Here is a 17,794-nt window from a genome sequence, read left to right as displayed (position 1 = left end):
GCGCCCACCATAGTCTTCTGTTAAGACGTTATGAGGGACCTAAACCCTTGTCTTGCACTGAAATCAGTGGCAGCACTGACACCCCCACAGCCTCTTGGTTCTTTTGCTCTCACAGCCATTGCACGTCTGCTTCTAAGAGAGTCACCCAGGAGTACATAACCGACAGCTTTTTCTTAGATGGCTTCATCTGTTCGCACTCATCACCAGACCATTAATGCTGACTTTTCCCCCATGAAACTCAAGTGTAAAAGTAGGAAAATAATTGGATTACTGTTATCCAAAAATCATTGGCACTTAGGACAAAGACCAAAGTCAGAAAAAGGAAAAAGCAGATAGATTTAGAAATTTTAAAAATTAGATAGGTCTTTGACTTTTACGGGTGAATTAAGAGCCATACTTAGGATTATAATCCATAAAAAAAAATTAGGGGACAAATTAGGTGAAATAAAATCCAGAACTTCTAGATGATGACAGCACTAAGGCATTACTTGTACACATCTACTCCACATACTTCTGCCCTAGGATACTGAGATTTTTTCCCTCCCCTCTTGGTTCTTAGAAGCATACAATTTAGTGTGTTCATATGCATGCCTCATTTATGCCTGGAAAAGACAGAAAGAAAACCCTTTAGTAAGGACTGTGATTCAAAATATGTGTTACATTGACTTATTACCTACATTATCACTGTGTGTCAGGAAGCATATTGCTCACAGGTGGGATGCACAGTAATTTGGAAATACTCATTTTGGCCTTGGCATAGGATGACCTTGGCCTACTGCAGATTCATGCCCTGTGGCTATATTAGTTCCTAGGGCTGCCATAACAAATACCACAGACTAGGTGGCTTAATACACTAGAAATGGATTGTCTCACAGTCCTGGATGCTCGAAGGTAAAAATCAAGGTGTCAGCAGGGTGAGCAGGGTCATGCTTCCTCTGAGACTCTGCAGAGAATCTTTCCTTACCTCTTCTTGGTTTCCGGAAGTTTGTCAGCAGTCTTTGGCATTCCTTAGCTTGCAGCTGCATAACTCCAATCTCTGCCTCCGCCGTCAAACGGCACTCTCCCTGTATGTCTTCGTGTTTTCACATGGCTGTCGTCTTATAAGATGATACCAGCTGTGTTGGGTTTTGCCTGTTCTACTCCAGTATGACCTCATCTTAATGAATTTCATCTGCAAAGATCCTATTTCCAAATGAAGTCACATTCCGAGGTACTGAAGTTTAGGACTTCAATATATCATTTTGCCGGGGAGGACACAATTTAACCCACAACAGTGCCTGTACTTCTGCTTCAGAGCTCAGAATGTTACCTGTTTTCCTGTAACAGACTAGCTGTACGAAACCTTCATTTACTTCTCTCCTCAAGCCTTTATTTTTTCCTCCTTAGCAGTGTTCTTCCTTGGAGATGGTAACCTTGTGTCAAGGTCATTGAGAAAAGAAAGACTGTTAGAGCCAAACTTCTTTGTCTCCACCTCTCCCCGTTCCATCTCAACATATCTCTCCCCCACATTTGTTTTTTAATCACTCTTTTGATGGCATTGATGTGCCCTTCTTCATTGTCTCAAAAACAAACACCTCTATGGGAATGTAAAATGATGCAGCCACTATGGAAAACAGTATGTCAGTTTCTCAAAAAATTAAAAACAGAATTACCTTAAGATCCAATATTTCTGCTTCTGGATATTTAGCCAGCAGAACTGAAACAGGGTCTACAAGAGATATTTGTATACCCACATTCATTACTAGCATTACTCACAGTAGCCAAAATGTGGAGGCAATGGATGAATGGATAAACGAAGTGTGATATGTACATATGTTTTAGTCTTTCCAGGCTGCTATAACAGAATACCAAATACTACATGGCTTATAAATAACAGAAACTTATTTCTTACAGTTCTGGGGGCTGGGAAGTCCAAGATCAAGGTGCTGGCACATTCTTATCTGGAGAGGGCCTGCTTCCTGGATCATCGACAACTGTCTTCTTCCTATGTCTTCACATGAGGGAAAGAGTGAGGGAGATATCTGGGGCCTCTTATAAGGGCACTACCTTTCATGGAAGATCCACTGCCATGACCTAATCACCTTCCAGAGGCCGCACCTCCTACCTAATATTAATACCTTCACCTTGGGGGTTAGGATTTCAACATGTGAATTTCAGCAAGGAGACAACCATTTAGACCATAGCAATATAGCATGAAATATTTTTCAGCCTTAAAAAGGAAATCCTGGGCTGGGCGCAATGGCTCATGCCTGTAATTCCAGCAATTGGGGAGGCTGAGGCGGGCAGTTTGCCTGAGCTCAGGAGTTCACAACCAGCCTGGGCAACATGGTGAAACCCCGTCTCTACTAAAATACAAAAAATTAGCTGGGTGTGGTGGTGTGCACCTGTAGTCCCAGCCACTTGGGAGGCTGAGGCAGGAGAATTGCTCGAACCTGGGAGGCAGAGGTTGCAATGAGCTGAGATTGCGCCACTGCACTGCAGCCTGGGCAACAGAGCAAGACTCCATCACAAAAAAAAAAGAAATTCTGACATGTTGCAATACAGGCGAGCCTTGAGGACATGATGCTAAATGAAATATTCCAGTCATTAAGAGATAAATATTGTATGATTCCACTTACGTGAGGTACGTAGAGTAGTTAAATTCATAGAGACAGAAAGTAGAGTGGTGGTTGCCAGAGTCCGGGGAATGGAGAGGATGAGGAGTCATTTCATGAACACAGTTTCAGTATTGCAAGATGAAGATTTCTGGAGGTGGATGGTGGAGAGATGGTTGTACAACAGTGTGAATGTACTTAATGCCACTGAACTGTACACTTAGAAATGGCTAAGATGGTAAATTTTCTTTTACTAATATTTTAACCACAATTATATATATCTGTATGCCTGTATTATACTTCTCGGACTTTCCAACACACATTTTCACTTGTCCTTCCTTCCTTAGTGTCAATAGTTCCTGCTTCCTGACTTCCCTTCTCCTTCACACCCACTCAGAACTTACTTCTCCTGAAAAAGCTTTAACTTCACCTCATGACATACAACCTATGATGCCTTTTTTCCTTCTTGCAACAAGATTTCATATATAGAAGAGTCACACCTAATATCTCCATTCTTCAATTCCTAATATCTCCATTTGCCTCAGTTCCCTGACCAAAAACTGGCATTCATTTACAGTACTATTCTACAACTGTGCTGTCCAATATAATAGCCACTAGTTGCATGTAGCTACTTTGAATTTATTTAAAAATAAATGCCTCAGTATTTAAATAAATTTGAGTTTAATTTAAAAGCCAGTACCTCAGTAGCACTAGCCACATATCAAGTACTCAGTAGCCACATGCAGCTAGTGACTGAAGTATCGCACAGTGCAGATGTAGAACATTTCCATCCTCTCAGCTCTGTTGCACAAACAACACTGTTCTTGTGCAAGGATTCTACTCATCACAGTCATCTGGAGGGCTTATTAAATCACAGTGTGCTGGGCCCCACCCTTAGAGTTTCTGATTCAGAAAGCCTGGGGACTGGCCGATAATTTGGATTTCTAACAAGTTCCCAGGTGATGTTGAGGCTGCTGAGTGTCATAGAGGAACCCTCGCTCAGATTCTCATGAATTACTTGGTTACTAACCTAGTGGTCTCTTAGTTCTCATTTCAAAGCTGCAACTGACACTACAAATTTGACCACAAATTATTCTTGTTTCGTCCTACTTTCTTGATGATGTTTTATGTTGATCTCTCACCAATATGATTTTTTTTTATCTCTTTGCTGACTCCTCTCATTTAATTAACAGGACTCATTTCCAACTATGCATTTACTTTCTTAGGGAACTTCTGTGCTTATATATTGTTCAGGCAGACTCACATATATGGCTGGATGCCTCTCATTTCTAAGGCTTTATTTTTTTTGTTGTTTTTTTGAGACAGCGTTGCACTTTGTGGCCCAGGCTGGAAGGCAGTGGGGTGATCTTGGCTCACCACAACCTCCACTTCCCAGGTTCAAGCGATTCTCCTGCCTCAGCCTCCTGAGTAGCTGGGATTACAGGCACATGCCACCATGCCCAGCCAATTTTTGTATTTTTAGTAGAGATGGGGTTTCACCATATTGGCCAGGCTGGTCTTGAACCCCTGACCTCCACCTACCACGGCCTCCTAAAGTGCTGGGATTACAGGTGTGGGCCACCACACCCGGTTTAAGGCCTTATCTTTGGGTTTGCGGGATAACTGTATTTGGCTATACCACTGCTCTTGAACAGTATGATGTTAAAAACTAAGCTGTACTATGTCTGCCCTCTCTGACTGGTGAGTTGATGCTTCCCAGGTCTTTGATAATTGTTGCTATGTATTTCTTTCAGCGATGTTGAGATACTTGCATCAAAAGCTCCATAGACGTGTCAAGTATTAGGTATACCTGTTCGTTAAATATTCATGCAGTTAGAGAAGTCACCACTGCAGAGGGCTGAGTAATTTCCTTAATGCTTTTCCTCATGGTGGCCAACTGTTTTATAGACATAATCTGACTAATCCTTTCCGTGAGGTACAGTAGGGGTCAGATGTGAATATGCCTATTTTCAAATTAGGAATTGAGGTACAGAAAAGTTTAACAGAGTGATCAGAGTCACAAAACTGGTTCTGCTTCTGCCAAGGAACTCCAGCTCGAGTGCAGGAGTCCCATGCTAAGCCCCAGACCTCCATGCAAACCTCTAACTACTAGACAACACTAAGCTTGCAGGTTTAAAACATAAAAAGAAATTGCTAAATGTGATTCAGGGCGTACTTCGCATAATGTATTTCTGTGACACTTCATAGTAATGAGATAATTACCATGGGTACAGTATTAGAGTATACATATTCTGTTAAGTTACAGCTGCAAGAAATCAGTAATGGCCATTAATCATTCCATGTTCATTCTCTGCGAATCTCAGATAGAAGTTAAGCTCAGAGTTCCAACAAACCTAAGACAAATTTTATAGTCATCATTTCTGCTGTTTACATGAAGTTTATGAATACAATAGACTTTCCCTAATTTAAACTAATTTGGGCAAACAGCTGCCTGAATTGAGAAGAATGTGAATTGAAGTATGGTAGTAAATATATACTGCATGTGATATATTTAAAAGTAACAACAGTAATTCAAACTAGACTAGTGAACTGTTAGTAAATAAACATCTTTGGGGAACTACTTAAATATCTGAGAAGAATTCATAATACATGTATCAATTGCTTATTTAAATTAGAGTCTCTTGAGTTCTTGAGTTTTTGAGACTCATTTCTATATTCTATATTAAGTAGGTTAAACATTCCCCTTATAACCTTCATTATACCTATTCTTTTACACAGTAAGCTTTTTTCGTACATAAGGATAAATATTCAGTTGGCCCTTGGCCAAGTTACAGCTAAATGCAAAATTAGCAGGAATTGAATTAATCAGGTTTTACTACACAGTATACAGAAATAGTTATAGACAAACTTATTCTTTTCAAAATCAGGAATTAGTTACATATTTTAGAAGAGAATATGTAAACACATGGTTTACATAAAGTTAAAAGGAAATCTAAAATGTCAGTTTGTTCATCTTCCAACTATAGACAAGTAAACCTAGACAGATGATATAATTCTGGGCTGTTAGATCTATAGGGGACTTCAGAGCTTTTGTCCAGGGCAAAAATGGCAGCAAAGCGTAGTCAACTGACTGCCAGAGAGGATACAGCTTGGCCATGAGAGACGTGATTCTAGGTCCCAGAGCCCCTGACTCTAAGCTTACAATAGGTCCACAATCCATCTGCTTATTCTAGGTAATACATGTAATGTGGACACCCAGAAAAGGTGGACAGCTTCTATATGTAACCTGGTCCAGTATCTAGTTACCCAAACTGACACGTTCAGACCCTTGATGTCACTTAAGACTATTTACTCAAAATCATTCATGGTGAAGAAGAATGGTGCACAGTTGTATAAGTTAGCCAAGCTGTGGTTGCCAGAATGGGATACAACATTGTTATCTGTGTCAGACAAGTGTTATGCATGAAGGGGAGCATTTTCCAATAGACAGGAGCAAAACAGAAACATGCAACAGGCTACAAATTCCTTTGAAATCAAGAGACTTGTGCATCTTTTGCATCTTCTGCACTTAGCTCAACACCTGACACCCATTGGGCCATCAAAAAGTAACAAATTCTTTTGAATGAATCATGTAATTTAAACACTTGGTTTTCTGGCATTTTTATAAAAGATAATTGTGATTAGGATTCAAGTGTAATTTTTCTTTCATGTTTACCGAAGTCAAGAAACCTTTGCAGAAGAATGTAATGAATTCTTGTTCTCCGATGTAAAATAAGGATCTTATTCAGTAACTACCTGCCAAGTTCAGCCACCCATCAGAGTTAAGAGTGCCTTCCAGGGTGATTTTGAAAGTAAGTTATTGATTTGTATCCAGAGTCCAAATAGGGACTCTTAGAGCTGGAACAAACCTTGGAGATCATGTAGTCCAACCCTCTCATTTTATAATTGAGGAAACAGAGGTCTGGAAAGGTTAAGTAACTGCTGCCTGATCACATAATTAAGTTTGTTTAGTTACTGTGCTTTGCTGAGATCTGGAAAACACCACATGCATATTTTTGCTTTTCAAGTTCCTGACATTTTCTGTTGTGTACACTCAGGGTATTTTTAAATACTGATAAGCATGTGAATGCAAACCTCATGTAGTCAAATCTGGCAGTGTGGGCAGTCTTCAGTGAAATCTATTACATTGCCTTGCTTGATACCTTTTTGTTCAGCTCTTTTTGATGTGTGGTGTTTAGACAAAAGGTAACAAAATATTCAATGCAGTAAAAATCTTCCTTTCTTTCACATTCACATGACTTCAAAAATATCTCTAAAGTCATCAGTTGTTATTACAAAAAAAAAAAAATTTGCTTCTGAACTGAGACCAAGGTGAAAAAAACTCTGTCCCAGGGGAGTTTTAGAGAGCTACAACCATGCAAAAGTAGGTAGTTACAGAAAATATTATGCAAACTTAACTGTAGCATTATAATGGAAACTGCATAAATAATATCTGGATGGCTAGGTAAGAAAGATAAAACCATTGAAATACATACTCTTTATTCTACAGTTCTACAGTACATTTACAGTGCACCACAATTTGAACAGAAAGTTGACAAACTCTGAACCTGTTTTAGGCAAAGTGATTTATCGCATGAGGCACTGGGCTGGCGCAGGAATCCTGACCGTCATTCCTTGTTCTTCCTCTGAGTTACATTATGGCCCTGGTCTCTGTGTCTTGATTTTCCCACTGTACATCTCTCTGCAGTCAGATGGATTATGGAAAATCATTGTAAAGTGACATTTACTAAGCTGCAGGGAACAAACACTTACTATTCAGAGCCTCCTAAAGTCAGGGCAGGCTAACTTCTGCCTCCTCTGAGGTTTTGCTTAGAGTCATCTCTGACTATACTTCTTTGCTAATAGTTAAGGAGTGAATGTGAAGTTTATTCTGAATTTGGGAGACAAACACTTTTGAAAATATATACATGCTGGGCAGGTGGTATGCAGCTGGGCAGGTAGTCTCAGCTACTTAGCTTCTTAAGAAGCTGAGGCAGGAGGATCACTTGAGCCCAGAAGTTTGAGGCCAACCTGGGCAACATAGTGAGACCCCCATCTCAAAATAGGTAAATACATTAATAAAAATAGGAGTATACATATTGTTAAACTCTGAACCAAGTAGCAATTGTTGAGCTACTTGCCTCAAGACCAAGTCTGAGTTGTATTGATATGTACATTAAGGATGGCATTGTCTATTTGCTTAACAGGCCATGCAGGAATGATATTGGATCATGTAATGGGCTGAGTTGTGCCCTCTCAGATTCATTTGCTGAAGTCCTACTCCCCAGTTTCTCAAAATGTGACAGTATTTGGAGATAGGGTCATTTTAAGTTAAAATGAGGGCATTAGGGTAGGCCCTAACCAAAGATGACTACTATCTAATAAGAAGAGGAAATTTGGACCACAGAAAGATGCCAGGAATGAGTGCTGACAGAGGGAAGACCGTGCAAGGACACAGTGAGAAACTGGCTGCCTGTAAGCCAAAAAGAGAGGCACAGGAGAAACCAACCCTGCAGACACCTTGATCTTGGACTTCCAGCCTCCAGAACTATAAGAAAATTAATGTATGTTGTTTGAACCACTCAGTTTGTGGTATTTTGTTATGGCAGCCCTAGAAAACTAATACAGATCACTTCGAATATTTTACCTTTTGTAACCAGCTATAACTGATTTTTTTTTTTTTTGAGACAGAGTCTCACTCTGCTGCCCGGGCTGGAGTGCAATGGCATGATCTCGGCTTATTGCAATCTCTGCCTCCCGGGTTCATGCCATTCTTCTGCCTCAGCCTCCTGAGTAGCTGGGACTACAGATGCCTACCACCACACCCAGCTAATTTTTTTGTATTTTTAGTAGACACAGGGTTTCACCGTGTTAGCCAGGATGGTCTCGATCTCCTGATCTCATGATCCACCCACCTCAGCCTCCCAAAGTGCTGGGATTATAGGCATGAGCCACTCACTGCACCCAGCCCTATAACCGATCTTTATCATTACAAAATCAGAAGTTATCACTAGAAGTGACCATTTTTCCTCCAGTGTCTCCTGAAACCTTCTGGATAAAGTCCAAGCTTCTTACCATGGCACACAAGGTCTATACAGCTCTTTCTTATGCAGGTTTGTTTCTCCACACTTCCACCCTACACTGTGGCTCAAGCCAGATACAACCACAGTCAGGCGCTGCATAACGACATTTCAGTCAATGACAGGCCACATATACGATGGTGGTTCCACAAGATTGTAACACCACATTTTTCATATTTTTACTGTACCTTTTCTGTATTTAGATATGTTTAGATACACAACCAATTACCATTGTGTTACAGTTGCCTGTAGTATTCAGTACAGTAACATGCTGTACGGGTTTGTAGCCTAGCAGCAATAGACCCCAGGTGTGTAGTAGGATATTAGGTTTGTGTGAGTACACTCTATGATGTTCACACAATGACGAAATCACTTAACACATTTCTTAGAATGAATCTTTGTCATTAAGCAAGTTTTCACTTAAAACCATGCTTCCACCTGGGCGACTGAGCGAGACTCCGTCTCAAAAAAAAAAAAAAAAAAAAACATGCTTCCTTCTCCTCTGACCCAAGGTGGTGCTCTCTCTGCCTGGGCTGTCTTCACCTCACTATGAATGCTTAAGTTCTTGGGTTGTGTATCAGCCCCAGCAGGAAGCCTTACTTCATCTGGAGTGAGTGGCATGTGGCGCTTTGTGCTCCCACAGCGTGGTCGCCTATGCCTACTGCAAACGACACCGTCTTTGCCCATCTGCATTTCTTTCCTCTCCATTCTGAAGGAAAGAGATTGGCTTTTGTTCAGTAGTGTGTCCCTACTTGCTGATGCAGAACCCAGCACCCAGTAGATGTTCAGTTAGTTAAATCTAAGCATGAGCAAATTTGTGCAAAATATTCCTTTAAAATATCAATTGAGAGCCAAACCCATCTAAGACACTGAGAGGACAGAGACATGTTCAAACCAAATTATCAGTTTCATTAGTTTGCTAGGGTTGCCAGTACCACACACTGGGTGGCTTCAACAAGAGCAATTTATTCCCTCATAAGGAGGCTAGAAGTCCAAAGTCAAGATGATGGGATGGTTTCTTCTGAGGCCTTGCAATGGTCTGAATGTTAGTCCTCCAGAATCCATGGTTGAAACATAATCTCTGCTGTGGTAGTAAGAGGATGGGGCCTTTAGGGAAATGATGAAGTAATGATGACATCACCCCCATGAATGGATTATTGCCTCCCAAAGGGCTGGAAGGAACTAGCTTAGGCCTTTCCCTTTGCTCTTCTGTGTTTTCACCATGGGAGGACCCAGTGTTCCCTTTTGCCTTTCTGTCCCTTCTGCCGTGTGAGGATACCTAGATGGTGCCGTCTAATGAGTAATGGACATTCACCAACACTGACATTGCGAGTGCCTTGATCTTGGGCTTCCCAGCCTCTGGAACTGTGAACAAATACATTTATGTATAAATTACCCAGTCTCAGGTATTTTGTTATAGCAGCACAAACAGACTAAGATGGGCATCTCCCCTTTCCTGGTAGATGGTCATCTTCTTATGAGAACACCAGTCATATCACATTGGCGCCCACTCTAATGACCTCATTTTAACTTAACCTCTGTAAAGACTCTGCTCTAAATATAGTCACATTCTGAGATACTGGGAGTTAGGACTTCAACATATGAAGTGGACACAGAATTCAGTCTCTGATCATTAGCCATGAGCACTGGCTTCGTAGGTATTTACCACCTTTGTGTATCCCTAGACTGGACGTAGACTGCTACATTGTTGTACTTCTCCAGAAGGTTATTAGCCATAAAGATTCTATAATAAGGGTACATTTTTGTCAAGAAAGGAGCATTTTGTAGTTTGTTGTTTTCAGAGGTTGGAGTAGGCTATTATTTTGGGAATTCTACAGCCCCAAGAATAAAGTCCTGGAAGACTGACGTTATGAAATTACTGCAGAATTCATTGCTGAGGCTGGACACAGTGGTTTAAATCTCTAATCTCAGCACTTTGAGAGGCTTAGGTGGGAGGATCGCTTGAGCCGAGGCCTGGGTGACAGAACAAGACCCCATCTCTAAAAACAAAAATTTTTTAAAGAATTCATTGTGAACATTACTGTCTTCACTGGAAATTCCTGTTCTGAAATGGCCAGTACTTGGTTAACCCAGGAAATTCAATGGTCACGTGTCCAGTTCCTACCCAGGAGATGAAAACACTGGATCGGAAGGTTTTCTTCCTGTCTTCACTGCTCATTGGACTTTCAGGACTGGAAGAGGTCTGTGGATCACGATGAAGTCTTGATGTCTTTTAGCTTCAGATTGGACACAGAGATTTTCGGCTGCCACGTCTTAAAGGGGCACTAAAGGGTCCACCCGGGCTCAGCCTTGGTCACTCTCTGTACATAATTGAAATCGCTGCCCACAGAAGTCAGTGAGGTTGTGGCGAAGAGGCTGTGTAAATGACTCTGACTGTTGCTATAACAACAGTACCTTGGTCTAATTTCTTTTGAAAAATGAATTTCAGCTGGTGGGATGAAGCCGAGCAGCTTCGCCCCACAGATGAAAGCTCTGCCGCCAGGCTCCAGAGCTCTGCTGTTTACAGACTGAATGTGTGGTGTGTACCTCCGCCTGGCTGAAAATTTTCAGAGCGGGTCAAATGACTTCCATGTTTGCCTGTATGTGAGAACGTGCCTGTCTGTGTGTGGGTATCTTCTTCATCCATGGGGGATTCATCCTGGGGAGAAAAATTCTCTCCTCCTGCCTTGGCTTCTGTTTATTAACAAAGTTACTCAAAAGACATGCAAATAATGACAGTTCTGTAATTGGTCAAGGAAAGCAAGTCCCTAAGCCTCTTCTGGTTTGGAGTAAAAATCTGTTGTGAAATGGAGAATGGAGGCCTGGGAGTCAGATGCTGTCTAGAAATAAGAATTATGTCCTGTTTGCTCGCTCATTGAGACGTACGTGCGTGTGTGTGTGTGTGTGTGTGTGTGTGTGTGTGTCCGTCCAGGGGAAGGAGAGAGGGAGAGAATGAGAGAAACTGGAAATTCTCTTCCAGGAGGTAGCTCTTAGCTGCCTGGGAGTACTGCTTTATGCAAACTGCAACTCACAAGAAAGAAGAGCAGTGTCTGGCCTCTGAGGGAAACACGAGGCTTTTTATAGAGTAAGAGATCTTATTTCAATACTTTTGTTTTCCAAAGGGAGATAAACATGTGCCGGGATTTTATTCAAAAGCAGTGTCAGGTCCGGGCACCCTGGCTGTTCGCATCCTGCTAAGCTGGTGCACGACTTCAGTGCTGTTGAGGAAAACAGTCTTTTGGAAGGGCTGAAAACAAAAATGAGAATTTCTTATTGAAAAGAAAGGACATTTTAAGTAAACAATGAAATAAAAAGATTGTTGAATCCTCCCCAAGGGAGAGAAAAGTACTCAGCCTCCCTGAAATATTGCTCTTTCCCGCCTCCCTCCTTCCAGAAAATAAACAAATCGAAACCTCACGCTTAGTTCTAACATGCCTATTCTTTGGTCTGTGTTGTTGGTGCAAGTCTCCAGCTGTGAACGATGCAGATAAGATCTGATCTTTTCATTTGCCGTCCTCCTCCCTTATGGGGAGGAAAGCCTTCCCTTCTTCCTCACCAACCTCCTTTACTGGCATTTCTTTACAGCTCTAAATAAAATCCCATTAGGAATTTCAGATTGTAAGGCAAGGTCATGTATACAAGCATGTTTGAATAGAAAATGTATTCATGACTTCTAGTAGGAGATTATCAGGAGATATTCCTAAGGATATTGTTTCTTGTCCTTAAAAATAAATGTAATGTTATATGTGTGTGTATTTATGTATATGAAACAACAGAGCAGTACAGGGTTCAGATTGTGGAATGCTGATGGCAACTACCAGTCTCAGTGGAGCTTTTTCCTACAGAAAGCTACTGAGTGAAGGAAGCTACCGCTGGGATGCACACATTTGCTGTCTTCTGAAGTTTTCAGGGCTGCAGCCATCATCACTTCTCAAACGCATGCTAAATTTGCAGAGTGACATCTTTCCTTGTAGAGGAAGCACAAGGCTTTTCTGTGAATCAGCCAGATCCTGACTCAAAGACATGAACACATCCCCTTTAGAGCATCATGACACAGGTGTCTAGAACACTTTCCCAGAATTTCTAAGCAGGTTTGCTGCAGTTTGATTGGGACAGAAGTCATCAGATGCAAAATAGCAGAGTAGGTGAGAGCATAGATTTGAGAGGCAGGCACAACTGAGTAGGGCTGTGCTGTGTGCCCTAGGACAAACTACCTGTCCTCTCTGAACCCATTCCTGTCCTTTAGGTTATTGTGAGGGTTAATTGAGGTAAGATATGTAAAGCACTTAGCTCAATGCCTGGCTGGTTAGCTCTCAGTCAATTAGAATATTGTATGACAATAATATATTGAAACATTTAGTAAGCAGTGAGTCAATTTCTCTGATAAAAACTTAGAAGATTAGAGCATTCTACTAAAAACTATGTGAGATTTGAAAATCATATGGCCTTAGCATTTGCAAAGATAACAGTCTTGCTTTTAATGAGTAGTTGATAATTTCATTAACACCAGTTTAAACTGCATGTATAGAGTTTGTGAAAAACTTTATAACTTCAGATACAAAGACTACACAGGATTCCTGTGACTGGTGATGAAAATACAATTTATTCATTCCATTGTGAGAAAGCCAGGAGCCTGTAAAAACATTTATGTATTTGGAAATTTGGAGATTTGAGGGGATCTTGGAACTTAGAGTTTCTAAATGTGGAGGACTTCGGCTGCCACTGCTCCTGATGTTTAATGATCCATTCTCAATATGTTGTTGTGCATTCAGTTAGTACTTATTACATGTTTAAGCAAATTAAAGGATAAAAACATACCTAAAGATTCAGCCACACCCCCAAAAAAGATTTAAAATATTTTTAAAGAGTAAGTAAATCAGGATGTTGCTTTAGCACTTACAGCTGGAGTTGGATGGGCATTCATGTTCCAAACATTGAAAAGAGGCACCATCAACCTTATGTACTTCCAAGACTTTTTGGGAATAGAGTTTTAAATGTGACCCATAGCAGAAAGAAAAAAGATCATGGTCATTTCTAAAAATAACCTCAAAGTACCTCAAAATGTTTTGAGTGGTTCTGTCCCCCTGGGCTGGGGGCTCCGCAGTGCCCCCGTAGTCCCTTGGGACTCTGCAGCTATTATTTCAGATGCCCACTAGGAGGGTGAGGCCCCTTTAAAGAGGATCCGTTTCTTCCTGGAGGATTTCAGAATGGAGATTTTTAACTGCTTATCGCTGACATCCCCTCCAGAGATCCAGCATTTCCCACTGAACAGGTACAGAGAAGCCGCATTCTGGGATGGTCAAAAGCAGAGGTTTTAAACACTTGGCTCTTATGGCAATATTATATGTGATATATACAGATTATATACATAATTTTAAAATTCAAATTCATTTACTCATCGAGAGTAAAGTTGTTTTCTCTCTAAGTAATGTTAGGAATCTATAAGATTGCCAAGGGAGGCTTCGGGACTTGTAATAAGATTTTTCTTTTTCTTTTTCTTTTCCTGTTAGTCTGCCCTGCACATAGATCTCTCTAAAACAAACGTATCCAACTTTTTTCAACATATGTGTGGCATGTGGTCACTTTTTGGCATGGGCTTTGCTCTGGGGAGTGAGTTGAGCCTTCAGCACCTGGCACAGAGCCCAATACACAGACACAGAGCACCCCTCAGTTCACTGAATGAAAGTGAAGGGAAATATATAATGTGGAGGGGGAAATGGTCAGGGATATTACTGTGCTCAGAGAAACCTAAAATGTTTTAAAAAATACACATTTTTATGAAAAATATTCTAGAAATCCAGCAAGCTTCTGCAGAATTCAGAATCCTCTAGGGTTTCAAAAAGCCCCATCTAGAGCACTGTTTCTTAGTTCTGTTTATGAGAACCCCCAGAGTATCACCAATCAACTCAGGAACATTTTGTAGTGACATTGGGTTTGTATGTGTATGCATACTTAAAAAAATCACACCACCAACCTCACAGTGTCAGAATCCAACAGAATTAGTAATCTAGATCAGAATTTCTAAAACCTGGGGAATCCTAGACCAACAGCCACAGAAGAATCAGGTTTTTATTCAGTTTCTTTAGATACATGTGCCCCCACCTTGTGTCCCAATCTAGGCTATTTAATTAGAAACTATGAAGGTGGGACCAAGAAATCTGCATTTTTAACAGGTTCTCAGGTCACTAGTTACCTTAAAGTGGGAAAATTACTAAAGAAAATCAAACCTCTAAATAACTCTCAAGATCCTTTCTAAGGGCACTTAAATCTAGAGGACAGTTCTGGAAATGTTTTGCACACTCTTCATATTCTACTAATTAAAATATCTAACACATGAGTATTCTGGGTCATTCATTAAATAAGCAAGTCAAATTCATCCATGTGTTCATAGGCTTATTACCTGCTGGTAGAATGGAAAGAGAATAAGCATGTGATAATTGATTCCAGTGAATCATCTTCTGGTTTGACCAGAACAGATCAAAATGACCAAAATGTTCTCTTTGAGCCTCGAAATTAGTTATAGCATCTGCAAACTAAGACTCTGTCTTATCTTCAAGCCTTGGGAAAGACTTGTGTCCCTAACAGCTGCTGAAGGAAGCTCACTCACACTTTTGGTTGAAGAGGGTGCTATAGTGGATGAGAACCACTTGAAGCCTTTGTATGGAAATTTAAAATTCAAGTCTGAAAATAAGCAGCGTTTGGAGTTTACATTCATGTGAAAACATGTGACCATGGTAATGTCGCTTAAAGTCTCTGGATTTCAGTTTCAGTTTTCTTTTCCACAGATCACTTCATATGTTCTCTAGTGGTTCTCATCAGGGATTCCCTAGACCCTTAGAGTCCTCAAAAATATTAGGAAGGAGATAGTCCATTTTCAGTATTTTAAACTAACCAAAAGAAATTATACGTTTATTCTGAGAACACTATGCAGTCCAACATTTTCAAGAGCCTGCTTTGGGGATCAATTGCACCAACTCATTGTGGTTATTTGAGAGCTCTTTTTAGCATTCATTCATTCATCCATGAAGGAAAATAGTTATAGTGTGATATGAAATAGAATGTCATGGAGGGTCTCTTAACCAACATCAGAGTTGTAGGAAATGGCTGTCAAGAGAGACTGCGGAGTAGGTAATGTCTAAACTGAATTGTAAAGGACACATAGAATTGGTCAGGTGAAGAAGTTGGTTAAGTGTAAAATATGCAAAGGTTCAGAAAGAGAGAAAACAAATGTGGTATGTCCTGAGAACTGCAAATAATTAAGTATAGCTGAAAGTTTGGAGTTGAGTAGGGTTGCGGGGTAAGTGGGGGAAGATGAGAGGTAATGGCTAAGCCTGGAGAGTTTAGCTGGGATGAGGATCCAGTCAGAGGGCCTGTGTGCCAGACCTGAATGATGCTGAAGATGGTGGACAGCTTTAGAAAAGCTTAAAGTGAAGAATGGGCATGATCAGATACACAATGTATGGAGAAAACCACAGCCACGATGCAGAGAATGGGTTGGAGGTGGCGAGACTGAGGCTGATCAGGAGCTGCTACAGAAATTCATGAGAGAAATATTGAGACTCTGAATGGGGTAGTGGCATTGTGGGAGGAAGATGAGACTAAAGTTCATAGAATGGATAGTTCTTGAAGTTTAATTGGGTATGGTTGGTGGGGAGAGGCTGGAACCAAGGAAGGTCCCTGAAAGCACAATCTGAGAAAGCATATCACAGGTGGCATCAGAACCACATGCCTTTGATGAGGGCATGACTGTGCTTCGTCCAGTCCTGGATGAGGGTGCAGTGTGCTTATGGGGGAGTCAGTCCTGAGTTTGAATTTGAATCTGGGTTTAGCCATCTTCTACCCAGCCCCCTGAGTTCTGTAATTTCAGACACACTACTTAACCCACGATGCCTCTGCAAGATGATTGTAATAAAACCTATTTTTTAGAATCACTGGGAGCAGGAGAGAAGGAATATGGTGGTTTACCAGAGTTGGACGTTAGAAATTGGATGTCTTCCATCTTAGAGTCTTCATTATTAATGGTAGCATCACTATCTTTATTCCCAAGCTTTGTGATCCTGCCCAACTTCATGCAAAATCAGGGACAGGACAGTAAGAGTTTCTTTGACTTGCCAGCACTGCTAAAAGTCTAATGGAATAAAAGATCTCTTTGTCATGGACACTCTGGCCCATGGAACACCTCAAGAATCTGCTAGGATTGGGGGCCCCTGTGTCAGCAGAGGCCTGGTAATCTTAGCCATGCTCCTCCTTGCTGTGGGTGTCACGCACCCTCGCCCACCACACCCTCTCCAGAACACTGCCCCTTTCCCTGTAGAACCATCCAGCCAGCACATAGCCTGCCCCACAGGTTTGTGGTGAGGATAAAATATGATTCTGTGTGAAAGTTCTTTGTAATTCCAAAGGCACAGCTATTCTTATTACTACTGGTTTGGACATAATGCACAACCCTCCCACTCCCCATTCTGTCTTTCTCTGCCTCTCAGTTTCACTGTCTGTCTTTCTCTCTCTCTCTCCACACACACACACCACATACCACACACACACATACACACCAGTTTCACAGAAACACAAGCCATCAAGCCACACTAAATGAGGGACTTGCGCTGGAGCCATTATGGAAGAGGAATTGTTTCCTTCAGAGTAATTGACACATGATAGCAGCCCATATTGTCATAGGCATTGGATGAACAGCATACTTCAGCTCCTGGCACCACAGCTTCACCTAATGGGAGAAAACATTTATATGTAATAATAGTAATACAAGAGCAAGGAGGCTGATGCTCAGGAAAGAGTTTCTGTGATTCTTCCACGAGGGTGCGGTCATACTAAGAGGCTTCGGGCTTTGCGAGACAGAAGGGCCAGGGACTTCCTACGATAAGGCTATTTGGGATGAGACTCTGCCCTGAGTCCTGAGGAGAGGAAAGTCACAGGGACATTTCCCTGTGGGCAGCCAGGCATTCCCATGTTCTCTGAGCAGGGAGCTTGTGAATCAGCCTTCTCAGCCACATAGCTGGCTCTGTGTCTCCCTCTCCACCTCCCTCTGTCTCCCATGAGGAACATAAAGAGAATTAGACTCCCAGACCACCTTTCCATATAGCAAAGGATGATGAGGCAGACAGA

The 17,794-nt window shown here is 41.3% G+C and overlaps 1 protein-coding gene across 3 annotated transcripts in view; it reads left to right on the top strand.

Annotated features, from left to right (window-relative positions):
- Window positions 1-17,794, top strand: part of MAML3 (mastermind like transcriptional coactivator 3) — a 450,814-nt gene that overhangs the window by 249,938 nt on the left and 183,082 nt on the right. The window lies entirely within an intron of this gene.

The sequence above is a fragment of the Hylobates moloch genome, unplaced genomic scaffold, assembly GCF_009828535.3.
Source record: "Hylobates moloch isolate HMO894 unplaced genomic scaffold, HMol_V3 SCAFFOLD_3, whole genome shotgun sequence".
Classification (NCBI taxonomy): Eukaryota; Metazoa; Chordata; class Mammalia; order Primates; family Hylobatidae; genus Hylobates; species Hylobates moloch.
This window is presented reverse-complemented; position numbering and strand designations above follow the sequence as displayed.